At 35.5% G+C, this 23,192-nt stretch overlaps 1 pseudogene; it reads left to right on the forward strand.

Annotated features, from left to right (window-relative positions):
• The first annotated feature begins 7,469 nt into the window (after positions 1 to 7,469).
• LOC147786259 (putative polygalacturonase) lies at positions 7,470 to 15,168 on the forward strand (annotated as a pseudogene).
• Positions 15,169 to 23,192: the final 8,024 nt, after the last annotated feature.

Raw genomic sequence — 23,192 nt, forward strand, 5'->3', positions numbered from 1 at the left:
ACTTGTTAGTCTACATTGGTAAATTTATTTCTATCTCAATTGTCATAATATTGTGTATTTTAACTATGTTCGAGACGTCTAACTGAAACATCTGACCTTCCATAGCAAAATCATTTTCATGCATATACTAGCATTTAGTAGCTTACTAAACTATAGCTTCCCATTTACCGTACCAACTTTGCTAAACCTAAACATCATCCATACTTCAATTTACATTTACATTCCATGCAAGGAAAATCATAACATATTCTACATTATAATAAACATAGAATTAATTATAATAAACATAGAATTAAGGCAACAATAATTCAGTTAACTATAATACAGTAAATGGTGTCAAAATTCAATTATGAGTCATATTTTATAACGACCATGCAGTAACAACATACCCAATCAATGATGTTTCTTTTTTTTATCTTACGCATGACATACCTGACGGTGACCGGACATCAGCGGTGGGACCATAGAACATTCACAAACTAGACATGTCTTGGTCATTCTTAGGTTCCAAAGAGGTCTACTAGGTTCCTAAAGAGGCAATGTGACTTAACACAAACTTTCAACTTAGGAATCTCTATTCTAACTCCTCAAATCTTTCTTAGTCTGGAAGCACTAGGGTTTAGCCACTTGATCACCGCTCATGATCCTAGGGTTTTCAGTCTACTGGATGCGTCTTGATCTAGGTCATCATCTAACTAGCTTGAGTCTAGCGCCCTAGTCTTTAACTATGTGCAGATAAACACACTTTACAAGGAGAACACACAATCGATCACTTGAAGCTAAGCATAATATATCATGAATTCATTCAAGCTCAACGAGGAGATAACGTCCATTTGTTGCTTAAAGCACAAACTACAGTATCCCAATCTATTTTCTAGCATAGTGAAAAGTATTTAAATCATCACGCAGCGTAAATCCTCATCCTAGGGGCATTTTAGTAATTTTTCTTAATATAAATAGCATTCTCATCCAAATTACCCTTCTAGTATCCTAAACATGCATATTCTATGTAACGACCCGAAATTTTCTACTTAATTTAAGGTCGCTACTGTATACGTACCATAAACATTGAATGCGGAAGACTTCATTTAAATTTCATAAAACATAACCTTTATCTTAAAACACAATCATGGACTTCGAAAACATCCTGACACAACAAAAGACTAAATAAAATGAATAAGAGTTTAAGTTAAAAACATCCTATTCTAGCTATGTCTAAGAAAATAAATACCACTATCCTACGCATGTGTCATGGTCTCGAATTGCGATGCCGTCGTCAGCCGTACAAGAAGGCTTTGCCTTAACCTGAAAAATGTAGTAGCACATGACTTGAGTATTTAAAGAAATACTCAGTAAGTGACCCCACTATTGGGGTTAAATGCAACAATCACATGCAATGAGACGATGGGACCTATCTTTCATTCCGTTTTTCTTACGGTGCTGTCCTAACGGATAATTTTGGACGTGTACCATATACTCTACACACAGCCCATACGTGCGAGTATGGACTCACCAGCTAGTTAGCACACCGCTGGACTACTTTTCTTATCCGGTGGGCATACTCTGGGAGCCCCTTAGGCCGGACACCCGCTAGAACTAGTAACCGTCATGGCAGCGCTATGCAAAGCATAACGACCGTTGTCCTGCCATTAGATGTACACGTTCATACCCTCGTGATGGGATAGGGGTATCCTCCCAAATACATGAGCACACATAATGCATAAGGTCCCAAAACTTTTCCATTTTCATTATCCTTTAATACAACCCCGCTAGCATTATGTACATATCACATCATTTTTCATATCGTTTCAGATATCGTTCATCATTCATATCATATCGTTTCTCATTCTTCAGTTCTCAAATCATCTCAAATCATACATAATTCTAACGGGGTTATATTTCATGCCATTTATCGTGATTTCATGTCATTCATATCATGCTGTATACACACAATTTAAGAGACCTAACATAACGTTCTATGCTTTTAACATAACATTTCATCCTATACACATCATACCATGACATATTGCATCACAATGTATCATATTATAAACAAGTCATAACGTAAACACTTCGTAGTCTTATCGTTCTCTAACTTATCATAGACTTAACGTTCTTATACCTATCATAGACATATCATTACGTGAACGTACCTTAGTCATATCATCACAAGAACGTATCCTAACGCTATCGTTCTATCAATCCTAACGCTATCGTTCTATCAATCTATCACAAACCTATCCCTTTCTACCCGTAACCTAACCGTATTCTTCCATCAATATCTCTTATCCATATCACTACGGTATTTAACCTAACCTCAACGTTTCATGAACGTATTTTACTCCTATCGCTACATTTCGTTTTGTGCATCCTTCTCGTATCCTATCTCAAACATATCCTTGAACACATCGTACTGTAATTATTATCATACATTTCACATATTATAACATATACATAACATATAAGAAGCATATCGATCCACAGACAATTCACACATATCAATATATATGACACGTGCAGAACCACGGGACACGTGTCAACATCAAATATAACCATGCCGATAGTAAGGTCACTTACCTGGCTAGCTTAAGTCATTGTCACGAATATATCCTTAATGAAAGTTCGATTTCGTCCTTGAAAATTCGAGTCAACCTATATGAGCCCATGATATTAGTTTCAGGTTTGAACTCTACGACATTATTTCTCTAATTTACATTGGTCCATTGTTAAAAGTCTTGAAATGTTATATATCAATAATTATATTTTTATTAAAAATCTTATATTTCATGGTTACTGTTGTATAAGAAAGTAGATATAGCTAAAGAAAGTAGATATAGCTATTTCAAGTTATTCTGGCCTTTACTCTCTGTATTTACCTTCTGTATTTACCTTCTCTCTATGTTTAGTTTGTGGTTTTTAATTCCCTAATTTCTTTTTTTTATCTGTTTCCTTTTAATTCTAATTCTGTTATCATGTATTCCAAATTTCAAGTGGATCCTGTTTCCAAATCTTTCCATCTCAATGTTTCCTATTCAAAAGTTTTATTGGTCATTCTATTTTTAATCTATTCATTTGGCTACGGATAAAAATTTAATCTAATAACTAATCTGACCTGATTTACTAGAATAGTGTAAATTATTGACATTTAGTTTCTAACTCAAACCTTCACCATTGTAATAATGGAAGGAAAATCTAACTATATTGGTTGTGATTTCTAAAAAAGATGGATAAAAGAAAATGAAGATTTAATATATACCTTATTGATCAGATATATCTTCACATAAATCTATGTGAATCTCATGGGTAAAAGCCATTATTTTTTTTTTCTCAAGTAAATCTAACAATTATTGTTTTTCAGTTTTTTTTTTTTCTTTTCAGTAATACTTTCTAGCCTAAGGATGGGTTGAGTAGAGATAATTGTGGGAAGGGAGAGAGGTCAGTGGAGTAGGGGAAAAATTGTTTTTTTTGTTTATTTATTTATTTTTTATTATTATTATGTTTTAACTATTTTTTATAATTATTTTTATATTTTTATTTCATTATTATTTATTATTATTATTATTATTATTAGGCTATTACCTTCTAACTATCTAAGGCGTGATATCTCGTATTCTAGCATATCCTCTAATCCCTACAAATATTTCTCCTAACAAGATTATTTATGTTTCAATTTCATTAATGATTTCGAGATGGAAAATGCATGCAAAATTGGTCTAAAATAAAAAGCTCACCATTTCTTGAGGATCGTTGGAACTCCACCTTCCAGTTCTATTCAACTCCGGAGCACTCCACGAAAGTTTTGCAAAATTCTTTCGAGAAGAACATACTCAAATTTCAGGATCTAATTCTACATCAATCTTTTGGATCTAGAGAAAAACCTCAACTAAAAACTCCAAACCTTTACCTCTCAATCTTTCTTTTTTTTTTTTTTTTTCTTTTTACGGATTTGTACCGTACAATTTTCCGAACCTAACTTCTACAACATTCTTAGTAGGTTTCATGGAGCATCCACGAGAGTTTCTACGTGATACCGGGAGGCTAAAATGACCAAAATGTCCCTCGAACGTTGACTTTATTTATTTATTTTGAGTTTTTACTATTATCTTTTATATTTTTCTAAGCGTTTTTCTTTTTAAATAATTTTGTAATTCGGCAGGTAAGACTTTCAATAAAATCCTGTCATTTTAAACTTTAAAGGAAAAATGGGGTATCTAATTATTGTGAGACTCTCAGGTGTTACACACTCATTTAAATTTTTAAAAAACAATTAAACTAAAATAGTTCTATCAAGTTTTAATTAAATAGTTAATTTTTTATCATAAATTTTCATTAAAATGGCATGGAAAGAAAATAATCAATATATCAACTTATTTAATTATCTCCAAATGAGATTCTAGAATATGGAAACTTTTTAATTCATAATTTTGATATTGTCATATTAACATTATTCCTTTATTTTTAAACTCCTTATTCGAATCACTCCAAAAGAGAGCTCGACCAAAACTGCTTGGAAAACTCTAGCATCCGAATCTCAATACAAGAAATGCAAAGGGACGACCTTATGCCTTAAAAAACAGAACATGCAACTTTCATTTTAATATAAAAAATCTTCCTACCAAAGAAAAAATATGCAATTATTTATAGCCTTGAAAAGGTTGTAACTCTCGTGCTCATAAATACGATAATAACTATAAATACGATAATGACTAGTAAGTAACCGTAACTTAAAACCTTAAAAATAATAATCTAAAATTGAAAAGTACAATGAAACCTCCTAAATCCAAACATTTATGGTACTTGTCGTCCACAATGAAGTTTTTGTAGCATGATTATCACACCTTGGTTCGTATCACTAAATGTGTAATTTTTTTTAGTACAACAATTATACGGGTTAGGATTTGAACCTTCTATCTCAAAAAAGAGTGTACAACAATTAATTTTTTTTTGCAGGTCGAGACCTACACGCTACCAATCAGCATCACCATTCAAGAAATTAACAAGCTTTAGAGATGTGCCAGAGTGCTAATATTTTGGTGTTGTAGTGTAATTTCGATAAATAGTGTGTTGAGAAAGGCATCAATGATTTTCAAGCAACGAACGGGGCCTAAATATTTCTTTTGAATTTGTGAGCTTGCAAAATGTGAGCAAGTCTCTTGGGAAATTAGGTGCCATACTAAAAAGTTGCCCAATATTATATGAATGAGTACATGGCTGACTAGAACTCTTTGAGAGTTTTGATGCAAATTAGAGCTATGAAATCATGCTAGATGAGGTTCCAAGCATACTTAAGCAAGTAGTTAGGTTGAACTCTTTGAGAGTTTTGATGCAAATTGGAGCTATGAAATCATGCTAGATGAGGTTCTAAGCATACTTAAGCAAGTAGTTAGGTTGAGTTCTCTTTAAGCGTTACAGGTGGGTATCTTATGGTTTTCTTAGAATTTAAAATATAAATGTAACGCCCCACAATATTGTCCTCTTTGGGCTTTTCCTTTCGGGCTTCCCCTCAAGGCTTTAGCTTTAAAACGCGTCTGCTAGGGGAAGGTTTCCACATCCTTATAAATGGTGTTTTGTTCTCCTCCCCAACAAATGTGGGGCATCACAATCCAACCCCCTTCGGGGCCCAGCGTCCTTACTGGCACACCGTCTTGTGTTTACCCCCTTCGGGGAATAGCGAGAAGGCAGGCACATTGTGCGATGTCTAGCTCTGATACCATTTGTAACACCCCAGATTCATCACTAGTAGATATTTTTCTCTTTGGGCTTTCCCTTTCGAGCTTCCCCTCAAGGCTTTAAAACGCGTTTGTTAGGAGGAGGTTTCCACACCCTTATAAATGGTGTTTTGTTCTCCTCCCCAACTAATGTAGGACATCACAATAAATGTTATGATAGAACGGAGTATGTTTGAAGACATAGATCATGAGACTAACTTGAGATGATTCTTTGACTATGTTAAGTTTAAATATGCCCCAAACATGTTTGATATGCCATATAGGAGCCATTTCATTCTTTGACCATGTTAAGTTTAAATATACCCCAAACATGTTTGATATGCCATATAGGAGTCATTTCACTACTTCAAAGCATGCAATCACCTTGTTTATCATGCTTCATGCTATAGTGAGAATAGGGCTTATATGTAAGGTTATAACTTATGTATCCTTGTTTCATTTACGTCTAGCATTGTTTTACGGTTGAGATTTATGTCCTGAAGTCGTAGTTAGTTATTTAATTTTTAATAATAATTTTGATTATTTTATTTACAATTTGATATTACTCATTGTATGAAAAATTCAAGAACGTGTAGTCTTAAACAATATATGATTGACTTACCGACGGATCTTAATAAATTAAAGAATATTTGTATATATGTATATGGATGTATAGTTGTAGATGTATATAATGCATACTTATACATTTTTATAATTTTTATCCTCTTTTTGTTTTTAAATATGAAAATTTTTACCATATGTTCCCTCCATATTTTTAAATTAAAAAAAATATTTGCTATAAGTAATTTTTATATTATAGTATGAAATATTATGAAATATTAAGTTATGTATGAAATATTAAGTGATTTTCATAAGTATTTTGTTATAATATGATTTGATCTTTTATTTTTCATCTTTTAAATCGATACACTTTCTTATTTTTTTTTAATTTTTGAAAAAATAAAACAAATTCACCCTAATTGAACCATAAAATATTTAAGTTAAATTGATTATAAAAATAAAAATGTTATTATAAAAACGTTTAATAATTTATTTTTAAATATAAAATTGATTGATTTGATTCTAGTGAAACTATTTTAACATCCTAAAGTTCTGAAACAATTTTAATAAAAACAAACAAATAACCAAAACAAAATGCCAAATTTAAAACCATTTCACTTTTATATTTCTTTAGACATTGTATTGTCTTTTATTTACAAAGTTGTATTGTCCTTAATTTGACATTTATTCACGTAAATTCAACCGTTTCCTTTACAACTAAATTTTGACCCTCTAAATAATAATAATAATAATAAAAAAATTCCTTTTCTATTTTTAATTCTTAAATTATCCTATAAAATCTTTTCTCCTCTTGATCTGAAAACCATAAACTCTAAAAGAAAATCCATCGTGATCTTCCTCGAAAATCTAGGAAAACCAACGTAATTTTTCTTCTTTTTTCTCTTCGAATCTCCTTTGTTCTTTGTTTTCTATCTTTACTTTTCATTGTTTTTTCTTTTGGGTTATTGGAAATAATTATGTTTTTTTTTTTTTTTTTGTTCAAAACTCCGATTGGTTCTGTTTATTTAGGAACTTTTTTTTTCCAAGATTCTTACTTTTCTTGAGAAAATTGGACAATGTAACAAAAGATGAACCCATAAACTCAATTGAATTTTCCACCATTATTTTTTCGAGAAACAAAACGAAATTGAATCCTCTTCTGTGTTTTTTCGAAAGGTTACCACACCGAGAATCTCGGCAATGATTGTATTAACATTGGTGAGCTTAGCCACCATGGACGCCATGAATCCACGTTTGAGTTCGAACTCTCTGAAATTTCAAGCGATCAATTGCCGAAAACACTCGGCGTTACTGACGGAGTTTGGTGGCATCGGCGACGGAGTAACTTCAAATACTCATGCGTTCCGGCAAGCGATTGAACATCTCAGTACACTAGCGGCAGATGGCCGTGCTCAATTGGTCGTGTCGCTGGGAAAATGGTTGACAGGAAGTTTTAATCTAACCAGTCATTTCACACTTTTTATTGATAAAGAAGCTAAAATTCTTGCATCACAGGTTGGACCTTTGAGTGATGATTTGAACTTTAATCCTTAATTAAATTAGTTAGATTTGTTTCTCTTAAACTTAATGAATCGGAATGGCCACTTGTGAAAGTTCTCCCATCTTATTCGGGGGGGGGGGGGGGGGGGGTGGTACACCATCCTCATCTTTGGAACTAATCTTACCGATGTTGTTATCACAGGTGATTATTTCTTTTTCTTTACCTTTTTAACATTTATTTTCTTAAAAAAAATGGTTAGCAAAATCATAGAGGAATAAACTTGGATTGTTGACATGGTATAGGTAATAACAGCACGATCGACGGGCAGGGGTCTTATTGGTGGGATAAGTTTCACAAAGGGGAGCTCAACGTAACACGACCATACATGATCGAGATCATGTACTCTGATCAAATTCAAATCTCAGATCTCACTTTCATCAACTCTCCTTCTTAGTTCGTCCGTCCTGTCTACATCAGAATAGGGTTTTCGTGAGGGTTCGGGCGAAGAAGACGCAGAGTCGGGTTGAGTTTTGGCTCATGAACCATCCCACAGACGAACGCGGGCCCTATGTGTTTTGGCCCAACACGGACGCGCGCTGAAGCCTTTGTCTCGGCTCAGCATGCGTGCTCTCGGGTCGGCTTGACGTGTACAGCGACTCGACTCTTTCAAATCCCGCATCTCGGCTTGGCTGCTCGATATCACTATAATATATTATGTCCAAGGTTTTCAGCCCTTCCGAAGCCGTTTCTTTCCTTAGTTTTACCATCTGAGGTCAGTGTGGTTCCTAACCGTCAAAGACAAATAGGTCGAGAGTTTATTTTAATAAATAGCATGAGATTTAGCTAGGGTATGTTATGAAAGGTTCCTAAGTTTTTATGTGGTTATTATAGGACGTATTTAACCATTGAGATTAGCTTGTTGTGAGTGACTTCGGCCAAGGCCATCGAGGTAAGTGATCTTACTGTTGGAGTTAGCTCATGATGGTGTTAATATAACACATGCGGAAGCAATTTGGATTTTAGGCACTTTTAGAACATCAATTATAATAAATAACTAGCATGTTCATAAGTATTAAAACTTAATGAGTTTGAATACAAACATTTTGTAGTTCAAACTTCTTTTTCCTCACAACCGGTTTCGAACCACCACTAGTGTCTTCTCCACTATCCTCCGGCCTTAGAACGGGATTGTGGATTTCGGTGAGTGACTAAACTTGGGAGGGATTTTGTATATATGAAGAGAGTGTTTGTGAGAGGTTTTTCTCAAGGTTTTTCACCAAGAAGAAGAAGACCTTCCATGTACCATGATCACTCTATTTAAAGAGTCATGTTTGCATGTTCATGCAAATTTGAGATCACCAAATTTTGACACTTAAAATTTCACTCAAATGTTTGGGATTATGTGGCAAGCATTCATGTTTGAGTTAACCAAATTTTGACACTCAAAATTCCACTAACATATATTTTTCATCCATTAAATGAAGTCAACATTTTGACTTTCTTCATTTTAATTTAACAATTAATTTGAATAATGAATTTCAAATTAAAGTAACATTAATTAAATGATTAATTAAACTATTCAATTAATATTTAATATTAATTCAAATGTCAATCCCAATCAATTCCGACACATAATTGATTAAGATATTTAAATAAGATTTAAATATCTTAGATTCTCTCCTTTTGTTTAATTCGTAAATAAAACAAAAATGCGGTTAAATATATCGTATATATATAGCGTGTAACGACCCTAGAAAGAAAGAAAAAAAAATATATATATATATATATATTAATAAATAAATAAATAAAGGAAAATGAGAAAACGAAAAAAAAAAAAAAAAATCAGTCGCCGGAAAACCCGCGAGTTTTCCGGCGACTGCCGAGTTTCGCGGAACCCACGCGAAACGACGGTCACAACACGCCCACCCTCAGCCCACAACACCCAGCATCTTCAGAACACCTGCAAAGGGAGAAAAGAGAGAAAATTTCGAGAGAGAGAGAGATTTCGGACAAACGTCGGCGAGTGTCCAGTTTCTCCGACGAGCCCTCAAACCACCCTTAAACCGACACCAAACGACCTGTTACCACCATAAGAGGGATCCCTAACGAAAGCACAATAACTCAGGGTGCGTTTTGTGTTATTTCTTAAGCGTCGTCGTCGGTAACCGAGGTCGAAAAATTAGGTTTCTTAATCGATTCTTAGATCTATGGCTTTTAGGAGCTTTTAGGCCGCAAAACTCCCAAAAAGGAAAGAAGGACGACGAACAAAGAGGAAAAGGGAGGGAAGAGGACCGAAATCGGCAACGGAAACGCCGCGGGAAGGAGAGAGAAAGCTCGCCGGAAAATCGGCCGAAGTCGGGTAAGGAAGATGAGATCCACGGATCCGGGTCAACCCGAACCCAGAACCCGGGAGAGCCAGCCCGTTCCTCCCTTGGCCTCTGCCTTCGGCCCAGCCCAACTATAGCGGCCCAAACCTCAAACCGGCCCAGAAGCTACGGTTCAGTTGAACCAACCCAGACTAGACCCACGGTCTAATTGAGCCGGCCTGCAAACCAAACACTTGCGGCCCAGCCCAGTAAGCCGAGGCCCAACGATTAGCCTTGGCCCAGTAGCCTTCCACAGCCCGCGACCCGAACCACGACCCAAACCGGACTGCGACCCGCGCTTCGACCCGACACTACCGCCCGACGTGGCTTTCTCTGCTGCTGCCACGTGTCACACAGCGGCGCGGGTGTCCCTCGGCTCGGCTCGGCGCAAACGGCTCGGGCTCCCTCTAGTGACGCTCCGGCGGCTCCTCCGGCGGCTCCAGCGGCTGTTTGGCTCGGCTCACCTGTTTTCAGCCTGGTTTCCACTGTTTCGACCCTCCCGGACCTATTTTCGGCCCCGATAAAGGTATCCAAGGCTGTTTTAGAGCCGTATTTTACATTTATTAAATTATAGGTAAATTAATTGTGAAATACTAACGGAAAGTGGTGAACGGTGTGATAGGAAACAAACCCCGGCGACGTAGGAAGCAGCTCTCACGGAACGGGAGCTTACGTTTAGCTATTTAGGGAGTACTTCGGCCAAGACCAACCAAGTAAGTGGCCTTACTATATGATAGGCTAAAAATTGTATGAGTTACGATGTTGTATGAACTATGTCGTACGATGCGGTACATGAGTTATGATGATGTGTGGGTTATGATACCTGATGATGTACTCAGTATATATATATATATTGATGAATGTCGTACTTGATATGTTTGATGCACTTTGTGGCAATATGATGAGTATGATGATTGCGTGACGTTTACCTTAATATGATGATGTTTTCCATATTGAGCATGCTATATGATGATGAGTGCCATATTGCATCATGTCGTTAGATCGACATAGGACACAACCCTAAGAGCGTAAAAATGATATTAATATAAATATCCACGAGTATGTGTTACCTAGAGTAACAAAGAGATGAGACTAGAGGGTTGTGTCAGAAGAGACATTATGAAGGATTTAGAGGGACCTCATGCATATTGTATGTTCATAAGCATAGGGCTACTTCCCCTAGAGATGATGAGTGCGGACGCGCACCTTATGATGAGCGCGAATGCGCACAGGTGCGAAAGCACACAGATGAGGGTGTTCATGAGGCGCATGACACTATGGGGTTCCGCTGACCTCCGGACGTCGCTACAGATTAGCTTGACCAGAGGGTCCAGGGGGTGTGCGAGCACCCTGGGGACTCACACTCGCACGTGTGAGTCGTGTGTAGGGAAGTACTACACATCCAATTTGTCCGAGACTGGAGGCCACCCCTAAGATGATTAGAGATAGGTCCCTAAATCATGATTGCATGTGTTTGCATTTGCATGGCCCCTATAGCGGGGCCACTTACTGAGTATTCTTTGAAATACTCAGGCCGTGTGCCACATCATTTTTCAGGTAAAGGCAAGGCGCACTTGTACGGAGGACGGCAGCATCGCGAGCAGAGACTGTGGCACGTGCATAGAGTAGATTCATATTTAAATTTCTAGTCTTAAGTTAGAATAGGTTGTTTTGCATTTCATTGTTTTAAATTATTTTGTATTTGTTTTTGTTTTCTCTAAATTTCAGTATTTCACATTTAAACACGTAAGACCATGGCTGTGTTTTCCAGAGAAGAAGTTGTTTTAAACGTTTTTTGAAGTTTACGTTATCAACTATGTTCATGTAAGAGTTGTATTTCCGCATTATAGATGAGCATGAGACGTTAGTAGCGACTCTGAGTATGTGGAAATTTAGGGTCATTACAGTTGGTATCAGAGCTCTAAGTTTTAGATACTGTAGACTAGCCTACAATGTAGGCTTGGCACGTTCCATGGTCCCAACGTCGATGCCCCGTCACCGTCAGGTACGCCTTGCACAAGATAAGAAAAGAGAAACGTTTTCAAACTCGCATGCATTTTTATGTTAATGTTACTGAAATTGTTATGATATTTCACGTATTTATTTAAGAGCATGATGTGATGTGTTGCATGCTGAGTGATTTTGTTTGCAATATGATGTGAACTTAATAGATGTGATGTATAGCATAATTTCATAGGTAATGAGCCTTAGGTAATTTCATAGCATAATTTCATAGGTATAGCATAATTTCAATAGTATTTATTTAATTTTTTGGATAGTAAACTTTTTCAATCCAATAAATCCGTATCAAATAATGAATTCGCCTAATCTAACCATAAAATATTCGGTAGATTGGAGTTGTTCGAATAATTTACTAAAAAAAATTTAATAAAAAAAATTACTAATATAGAAAACCTTTGTTAATTTGTTTTTAAATACTGATTTAGTTTACTTGGTTTGATCCTGTTATTGGAGTAACTATTTTAACACTCTAATACATATAAAATAATAATTAAAAAAAAAAAAAACAAACAAACAACAAAAACAAGATGCCCAATTTAAAACGATCACTTATTATGTTTTTTTACACGTTATATTTTCCTAAACAGTTTGTTGAGCTAATATTTTTAATCAATCCAACCATTTCATTTACCACCCAAATTTTCACCCTTAAAAAAAAAAGTAATAATAGTAATAGTAATAAATCCCTTTCTTATTTTTTATTCCTAAATTATCCTATCAAATCATTTTTCCCCTTAATCTAAAAATCATAAACTGACCAAGAAAATTAATCATGGAACTTCCACCAAAACCCACAAAAATCAATGTAATTTTTCTTCTTCTTTCTCTTTGAATTTCACTTTTTTTTTTCTTTGTTTCATTCTATTGATGGTGTGGGCTTGAATTGTTATTCTACTTTTCATTGGTTTTTTTTTCCGATTTCTTAAAATGATTATGAGTTTTTGTTCAAAATCGGGATTGGTTGATTGAAAAACTTTGTTTCTTTCATGTAACCAACACAAAGATGAACTAATAAACCTAACTGTCGTTTTCAACATTATTTTATCGAGAAACAAAAAGAGATTGAATCATCTGTGATTTTGTTCGGCAGGTTACCGCGGTGAGAATCTCAGCTGTGATTGTACTGGCATTGGTGAGCTTAGCCACAGTGGACGCTATGAATCCACGTCTAAGATCGAACTCTCTGAAATTTCAGGCCATCAATTGCCGAAAACACTCGGCATTGCTGACGGAATTTGGCGACGTCGGTGACGGAGTAACTTCAAATACTCACGCGTTTCGAAAAGCAATTGAACATCTCAGCACACTCGCGGCAGATGGGAGTGGTGATTTGAGTACTTTAATCTATAAGTACTTCAATCCAAAATAAATGAGTCAAATTTGTTCCTCTTAAGTGCAGAATGAATCAGAATGGCCACTTGTGGAAGTTCTCCCATCTTATGGAAGAGGAAGAGATGCTCCCGGTGGACGGTACAGCAGCCTCATCTTTGGAACTAATCTCACCGATGTGGTTATCACAGGTGATTATTTTTCTATTACTTTTTCACATTCTATTTTTTTTTTTAAATGGTTTGCAAAATTATAATCATTATAGGCTTCTGTGCTATTAGAATTAAATAAAAAAAATTAAAGTAAATGAAAAGATAACAAAAACATTTATAGAAAATAAAGTTGGGTTGGTCACATGGTGTAGGTAACAACGGTACAATCGACGGGCAGGGATCTTCGTGGTGGGAAAAATTTAAGAAATGGGAGCCCAAGGTAACACGACCATATGTGATCGAGATCATGTACTCTGATCAAATCCAGATCTCGGATCTCACTTTGATCAACTCACCTTCTTGGTTTGTCCATCCGATTTACAGCAGGTTTCACTATTTCACTTCAATCCCATTATACTTATATTTTAGGATTATGCTTGAAAGAAGAAAAAAAGAAAAAAAGAAAAAAAGAAAAAAAGAAAAAAAGAAAAGAAAAGAAAAAAAGTTAAAACTTGTAATAATATACCATTCAAATCATTCCAACTAAAATTATATATATATATATATATATATATATATATATATATATATATATATATATATATATATATATATATATAATATTATTATGATTTATTTTTAATCTAGTTGGGTTTGGTTGGGTGAAAATGTAGAAATGTGATTATCCAAGGGCTTACTATCTTGGCTCCCGTTACCGTACCCAACACCGACGGAATCAATCTAGGTTCCCTTCTTCTTCACCTTTAAAACCTTAGGGTTCATTTCTTTGTCAATCCCTCTCCCTAATTCTCTATTCGATTTATCAGATTATTGTTCCAACACTCAAATCGAAGACTACTACATTGTCTCCGGTGACGATTGCATTGCCATCAAGAGCGCATGGGACCAATATGGTATCAAGTTCGGAATGCCGACCGAGGACCTTGTCATTCGCCACCTCACTTGCATATCACCAGATTCTGCAGGTATCGCCCTTGGCAGCGAAATGTCTGGCGGAATTCGCAACGTCAGGATCGAAAACGTCACTGCAATCAATACACAGTCTGCTGTCAGAATCAAAACCGCTCGCGGACGAGGTGGTTTCATCAAGGACATTTTCGTCCGAAGAATGTTTCTATCCACGATGAAATACGTCTTCTGGATGACTGGAGACTACAAGTCGCATGCAGATGACAAGTTTGATCCCTCAGCATTGCCGGTGATTAAGAACATTAATTACAGAGACGTGGTGGCTGAGAATGTTAATATGGGCGAATTTGGCAGGGATATCGGGAGATCCATTCACGGATATTTGTATTTCGAATGTGAAGATTGGATTGTCGAAGAAGCCTAAAAAGTTGCAGTGGAACTGTACAGAAGTTGAGGGATTTAGTAGTGATGTGGATCCGCCGCCATGTGCTCCACTGGCTAAGGCAGCGAAAAGTGGTGGATGTGACTTTCCTCAAGATAAGCTGCCAATTGAGAATGTTCAGTTGAAGTCGTGCTCTGTTGAAATTCCTGCCTTCTAGTAGAGACTTTGTTTTTTAAAAAATTCTATAGAATAAATGGTAATGAAAAATTTAATGAAGATATAGATCAAATGTCTTTTCCTTTAAAATTTCTAAAACAAAATAATAATAATAATAATAATAATAATAATTTTGAAAATAAGTTATTTCAACTAGATTTGTAATATTTAGTAACACTCAAACTCAAAATCATCAAGATAATACTCTAAATTTGAAAAAATAAAATGAAACCTCTTAAATCCAAATATGTATGAATCTACCATGAAGTTTTTATGGTATTAGTACAACATTGTATCAAATTCTGTATAATCTTTTTTATGTTTTTAGTACAACAATTATATGGGGTAGGAATTGAATCTTCTATCTTAAAGAAGAGAGTGCATATCAATTACCGTAAAGTAACACCTAAGTTTGAAAGAATTTAGAGAATAAAAGAACACCTAAGTTTGAAAGAATTTAGAGAATAAAAGATAAGAATGAAGAGAAAGGAACCTAAAAAGGACTAGGAAATTAAGTGATGTTTAAAGAGAAAAAAAGGAAGAAAATATTTTAGAATGAATTAGAAGATTTTATTTTAGTTGTTTTTAGGAAGTGTGGGTCCATATTTGCTCCCATGGGTAGAATAGTAAATAAACACCTAATGACCCGCTTAGGATAGTCACCTAAGAGAATACAACTTTTAAATGATAGGTCTCATTCATGATTGCATGTACGGAGTATTTGTTAAAATACTCAAGCCACATGCTACTTGCTACTTTTATTTTCTACATTTGCAAAGCATCATTGCACAGTTGACGGCGACATGGCCATTTCATAAACCATGACACATGTATAGAATAGTTGTATTTAATTTCATAGACTATAGGTTAGTATAGAGTATTTATGTTTTATTTTTACGGATGTCTATTTTATTTTTAGGGTATTTATGTTTTATTTTTACGGATGTCTATTTAATTTCAAGCCACATGCTACTTGCTACTTTTATTTTCTACATTTGCAAAGCATCATTGCACAATTGACGGCAACATGGCCATTTCATAAACCATGACACATGTATAGAATAGTTGTATTTAATTTTATAGACTATAGGTTAGTATAGGGTATTTATGTTTTATTTTTACGGATGTCTATTTTAATTTTATGTTGTTTTGTTTTAAAGACTTTTTAATAAACATTAAATCCATGGCAATGTTTTATGAATACGTCTCAAATGATTATTTCCGCATAAAATGGTTATATTATGTACATGATAACGATTTTAAGTTAGTACTTGAAAGCCCATAAAACGGTGAAATTCCAACAAGTTTACAAGGAGTTTGAATGGAAGATGTGATGTGATCAAGCCTGATTTGGTTTTCCTTCTTGGCTTGATGAGCTCTCAGTCCTTGAATATCGAGACCTACACACTACCAACACCATTCAAGAAATGAACCAGCTCTAGAGATGTGCCAAAGTGCTAATAATTTTATGTTGTAGTGTAGTTTTGATAAGTAGTGTGTTGAGTAACGCATCAATCATTTTTAAGCAATGAACCGGGCTTCGACATTTCTTTGGAATTCATGACCTTGCAAAATGTGGCTCTCATGGGAAATTAGGTGCTCTACTAAAAAGTTCTCATGTGGTATATGAGTGAGTGTAACGACCCTATATTTCTACTAACCTAAAGTCGTTACCTTCATCATAACATACTTTCTTGTGCGGAAATAAACATTTAAAACTTCATCATAAAACATTTTCATGGACTTACATGCTCGAAAACATCTTTAAATAACATAATGAAATATAAAATAAAAAAATAAACATTAAAAGTAAAAACACCCTACATTAAATCAATTAATTGAGCAAATTAATATTTCACATGAGGATCATGTGTGACTCAATCCTGTTCCTCATTGAGTTATGAATTTCGACTCCAAAGGGTTGTCTTTTGATTTGCATGGGTGATAATTACTGTAACGACCCTAATATTTTACCTATTTAATCTAAAGTCATTACTATACTTTGAAATGCGGAATATACATTTAATGGGCCCTATTCATAAATGCGACTCGCACTCGCCTTTTATTACCTCAGAGACAAAAATGATTACAAGGGAAAAAGAGAACAGATTATTGAAAGAAAGCAAAAGTAACAAAAAACTAAAAATGAATATTTTATTCTACCGTAAGGTTTATTATGCAAATACATTTCATCCTATACTACCTATACTAGTGATGCAATCAAATTCAGCCTAGACTACGAAATGGGAAAAAACAACCAACTACCCTATGCATGTGCCACGATCCTGGGGTGTACGATGTCGTCGTCGTTGTCACATGGGTGCCTTGCCCTTATCTGCAAAAGTAAAGTAGCACGAGGCTTGAGTATTTCTAGAATACTCAGTAAGTGACCCCCTATCGAGGTTATGCGACAAACACATGCAATGAAATGATGGGACCTATCGTTTCGTTTCGTTTCATTTCATTTTCCCTACGGTGTAATCCTAACAGGTAATCGTGGACGTGTACCATATACTCTACACGCAGCCCATACGTGCGAGTATGGACTCACCAGCTAGTTCGCACACCGCTGGGCCACTGTCCCTAGCCAGTGGGCATGCTCTAGGGGCCTACCGGGACCCGTTAAAACTAAAACCGTCACTGCAGTGCTATGCAGGGCATAACGATCGTTGTCCTGCCATTTTGATGTACACGTCCATACCCTCGTGATGGGATAGGGGTATCCCCCCAAATGCATGATCACACAAAATGCATGAGGTCCCACTAGTCTTACAGTCATCATTTAATGAACATAACCCCGTGTCATGTTTTCATGCTTATATGTCATTCTCATTCTCATTTCGTTACATATCATACATATTCCTAGCGGGGTTATGTATCATGCAATTTACCGTATTTCATGTCATACAATTAATTCAGTTACATTCCAATACTCATACAACAAGCCATAATCGTACAAGGGCCACACATCGTCACATGCATTCATATCACATCAACTAAGCAGCATAAATAACATACATTCACGTTCACATGATTTCGTACTCAAGCACATTAAGCTAGCATACAATTTAATAACACGTGCATAACCACGGGCACGTGCCAACATACAGCAATTAACACGTAACCTACAACGGGTGAGCCACTTACTTGGTAGGCCTTAGCCGAAGTACTCCCTAGAATATAATGTAAGCTCCTAGCTCCTCGTGGACGTTCTACGCTTCCGTTGGTGGTTGGTTCCTATTGGTTCATGAGTCACTTCCGTTAGTATTTCACAAATAATAATAAATTCCCAACTGGAATTTGTGAAATACGACCTTAAAATGTTTCCTTTTACCTTAAACAGGGCCGAAACCAGGTCCGAGAGGATCGAAACGGTGTCAAACGGGCTGGAAACAGGTTTCCCGAGCCGAGGAGCCACCGCCAAGCCGATGAAGCCGCCTGAGCCGAGAGGAGCCGCGCTGCAGACATGCCACGTGGCACAATCAGAGAGCGACGCGTGTGCAGGCGTCTCGGGTTGAGGCGCGGGTTAACGGGTCGCTTGTGGGTCTCGGGCCGAACGCGGGTGACGGGCCGCGCGGTGATGGGCCGGCTCGCGGGTGAAGGCCGGGTGTTTGGGCTGCGGGTAACGTGGGTTCTGGGTCGACCAAAGGGACGGGGTTCGGTTTGAGTTTTCCGGATCCAGATCTCGGGTTGGACTTCATCCTCTTCGCCCGACTGCCTGCGCGATTTTCCAGCGATCTCTCTCTCTCCTCGACAACGTCGTCCCGACGTCCTTTTTCCCTCTTTTTTGCCCGTTCCCGAGATTATCCTTCACCCTAACTCCATTTTTAGTACAGATTTTGTTGGTAAGGGCCTCGCACTCTCGGATCTGGAGAAGCTCGGAAGTCCGCCGTTCCGTCTTCCTTGTCGACGGTGTTCAGCGTACGGGATTCGTCTGAAACCTACTCCTGATGTGTGTAAAGGGTTCTGGAATTACTTTTGTGGTGTAAAATGGGGGTTTTCGACGTCGATTCGTACGGTTCGGCTTCGCCGGAGTTCCGTCGGTTTTATGTTCTCTCTCCTTTTTCCTCACCGTTTTCGTTTCTTTGCAGTGTCTATCAAGGTGGCTGAAGGTCAGGGACGCGATTTGTGGCATCCCAGCCCTCGGCTGCCCTTTGTGGGTCGTGTGCGAGCGAAAACTCCGGCGTTCGCTGGAGTTTTCGGCTCTGCCGACGACCCTCATTTTTTTTTTTTGGTTCCGTTACAATTACTTTTGTAGCCAATTCAATATGCCTTACGACTTTGGGGACCTATGCCTTTCCATTTTGGGGATCTAGCCAAATATGGAGTCGAAAGCATAATTTCACGGAATGGAGTTCACTTTTTTCCAATATAAGGTAAGTAGTTGAATAGTTCCCTTGAGTGTTGATTTCAGAACTTGCAAAATGGGATCCCATTTCTCAATGTTTCGAGAGGGGCGTAGTTTCTAATTAGATAATAAATAAATTATTTATAAGAGAATCGATGGTACTTCAGGCAAAAAATGTAATTACATGGGTAAAATAAACTTTAACCCAGTTATAATTATGAACAACTCACAACAAATTGACTAGCCTTGATGATTATATTAATGGACACAAAGAGTTTAATTTTTAATAATAATTTTTGTTATTTGATTTATAACTTAATATTATCTATTGTATGAAAAATTCAAGATTATTAGTATAATCTTGAACAATATGTACTTCACTTATTGGAGTATCACAATATGTACTTCACTTATAGTAAATAGATAATGTTGAGTGTCTTATCCTCATAATACTAATGATACCCCCACATTGTAATTATTAAAAATGATTTGATCCAAATTATTCACGTGGGACATGGGGTATCCTATACAATGAGTTTGTATAAGACTCACCACATATATTTAATTTCTCTTTTTAAATCAATTAATTGAAAAAATTAATATTTCGCTTGATGATCCAACGCAACTCGATCTTAATCCTCACTGAGTTGTGAATTTATGCCTGTGAATGGTTGTCTTTTGATTTTGCATGGGGTGATAATGGCGTTTTGTATCCAATACAATGTGCCTACAATTTTGGGGTCCTAGCGAAATAGGGAGCTGGAAACATAATCACAAAATGGATCCCATATAAAGTAAGTTGATGAATAGTTCCTTAAGTGTTGATTTCGGAACTTTTTAATGTCTCAAGAGGACCTTATTTTGTAATTGCATGGATAAAATAAACTTTTGACCTAGTTGTAATTATGAACAACTCAAGAAAAATTCACTAGTTTGTAATGATGATATTAATGGACACAACTTGTCATATAGTACATAAAAGTGTAACTCTAGATTTATAATAGGGTATCCTATGGTTAATGAATGAAAATTAATTAATTAAATATTTTAATTAATGAACTTTTATCTTGCCAATTCATAAAACTTAATTTGAAGTGCTTAAATTAATATTTAGTTATAGGCCCTTACTAGACTCAATTAAAACACATTGACATGATAGAGTTGAGGTTGTCAGATTCGATACCATGTACCCTATAAGCACCGGCCATCATAGATGAGGCACATTCTTATGCCAAAGAGGTAGATTCAGATTAGTCTCACTCCGATTAAACCTTACTTAGAACTCAATCTGTTTCGAGTATATGGTATCATGTGTGAAAATAAAGTAGAGACTCTTATCAAGATTTCTGCTTCATAAACCAACTTTGAATGGATTAGGGACAACATGAATACACTATGAGATAGCATACTTGAGGATCCCTCCCTCCCAGATTATGACATGATATTACGATCCGACTTTAGTCATCACCTATTCCATAATATGTATGCATCCGGTCACAATTATAGAACCATAATATCCCTAGACCATATATCATGTGCGAAAATGATTTTGTGCTTCAACGAGACCTTTGTTTTAAAACTAGTCCTTGGGTGGACCAGATACCATATGGATATATTATGAGATGGGAGAAACGAGTGTATGGCATGATGTTATGGTCCTACTTTAGAATTGTAACCCCAGTTCGGTTTAATAAAGAAATGGTTTAATATATATATTAAAATATAAATAACAAAAAAAAAAAAAAAAAAAACTGACCACCCCTCCTTTAATCTCTCGGCCCCTCCTCTAAAATACCTCCCTTATTCAGTAAACAAAACAGAAACTCGAAGAAAATATTTTCTGGAGGAAAAAAAAATGTATACAATGGAGAGGTAGTTAGACAATAACCATGGAGATGGTTAGAAAATAATGAAGAGATCTAGTAGAAGACAGATAATGAGATCGTAGACAAATAAAGGTAGAGAGATGTCATTTGAAAAGGTTAGTAGTCAGGTTTACCTTTTCCTTTCTATGGAGAATATCAGCAATTATTTAGATTTAAGTTAGAAATTTAGAAATTATCTGTTGTAATGATCTGAATTAGAAATTATCTATCTATCAAGAGTCCATTACAATTTGTCAGAAAAAAAACAAATAGATAAGAAAGAGAGGAAGATAGGGAAAAGGACTATCTATCAAGAGTCCATTACAATTTGTCAGAAAAAAAAAAAAAAAAACAGATAGATAAGAAAGAGAGAAAGATAGGGAAAAGGACTATCTATGGAGAGTCCATTACAATTTGTCAGAAAAAAAAAAAAAAACAGATAGATAAGAAAGAGAGGAAGATAGGGAAAAGGAAGATGGGGAAAACAATTTCAAATAAAAAAAAACTAAGATTTGAAAAACAGGATGAAAAGAGGGGAAAAAAATGAAAGATAGGGAAAAGGAAGATGGGGAAAACAATTTCAAATAAAAAAAAAACTAAGATTTGGAAAAAGAGGGGAAAAAAATGAAAGAAAAGCTGAGAAAGAGAGGAAGATTAGGTAAACAAATAAAGAGGGGGAAAAATGAAAGAAAGGCGAGAAAGAGAGGAAGATTAGATTTGGAAATAGTAAAGAAAAAAAAAATCTGGGAATAGAATTAAACTGATGAATGAACAGAATTGAACGATTTAAAAAATTAAACAATTTAGATATGAGAGTAGAATTAAACTGCTTCGGATGAAGAAACTGCTTAAAACAATTATAGAATTAAACTCTAGGAGGAAACTGATCAATTATAGAATTAAACTCTAGGAAGAAACTGATTAAAAGAATTAGATTTAAATTGCTTAAAATATTATAGAAGTAAACTCCGGGAACAAACTTATTAAAAGAATTAGATTTAAATTGCTTAAAATAATTAGATATGGAGGTAGAATTGAACAGCTTCTTAAACTCCTACGAAGAAACTGATTAAAAAAATTAGTTTTAAATTGCTTAAAATAATTAGATATGGAGATTAAAAGAATTAGATTTAAATTGCTTAAAATAATTAGATATGGAGGTAGAATTGAACTGCTTCAAAGAATTGAGTTAAAAAGAAAAAAAATGGGAAGGAAAATGGAATGTTCATATGACAAGTACGGTAAACATAAGTAAAATAATATAACAGAGAAGAGAAAAAAAGTGAGGGAAGGAAAATGGAAGATATGAGAAATTATTATATTTATATCTATAGGATATAATATTAAAGTTCGAATTATCCCAGTCGCTTGAAATATTAATAATATTGACATATCTTTAATTTAAGTTTTAAGTTTTATTATTCTATATAATTAAGAAACAATGAAAACATAGAACTCGATTTTTATTGAGGTCGTTTAGAGCTGTATTTCACACTGTTAGTTGGATTTTTAATTAAAATGTGAAATACTAACAAAAGGTGACGAACGATGTGATATGAAGCAAACGTTGACAACATTTGGTGTAGTTCTCGAGGAACGGGAGCTTACGTTAAAAAAATTAGGGAATACTTCGGCTAAGGCCAACTAGGTAAGTGGCTCACCCGTCGTAGGTTACGCGTTATTTGCTGTATGTTGGCACGTGCCCGTGGATATGCACGTGTCATTAGATTGTATGCTAGTTCAAGGTTCTTAAGTACGAAATCATGTGAACGTGAATGTATGTTATGTATGCTGCTTAGTTGACGTGATATG

The sequence above is a fragment of the Cucurbita pepo genome, unplaced genomic scaffold (assembly GCF_057944985.1).
Source record: "Cucurbita pepo subsp. pepo isolate OVF unplaced genomic scaffold, ASM5794498v1 scafford_3, whole genome shotgun sequence".
Classification (NCBI taxonomy): Eukaryota; Viridiplantae; Streptophyta; class Magnoliopsida; order Cucurbitales; family Cucurbitaceae; genus Cucurbita; species Cucurbita pepo.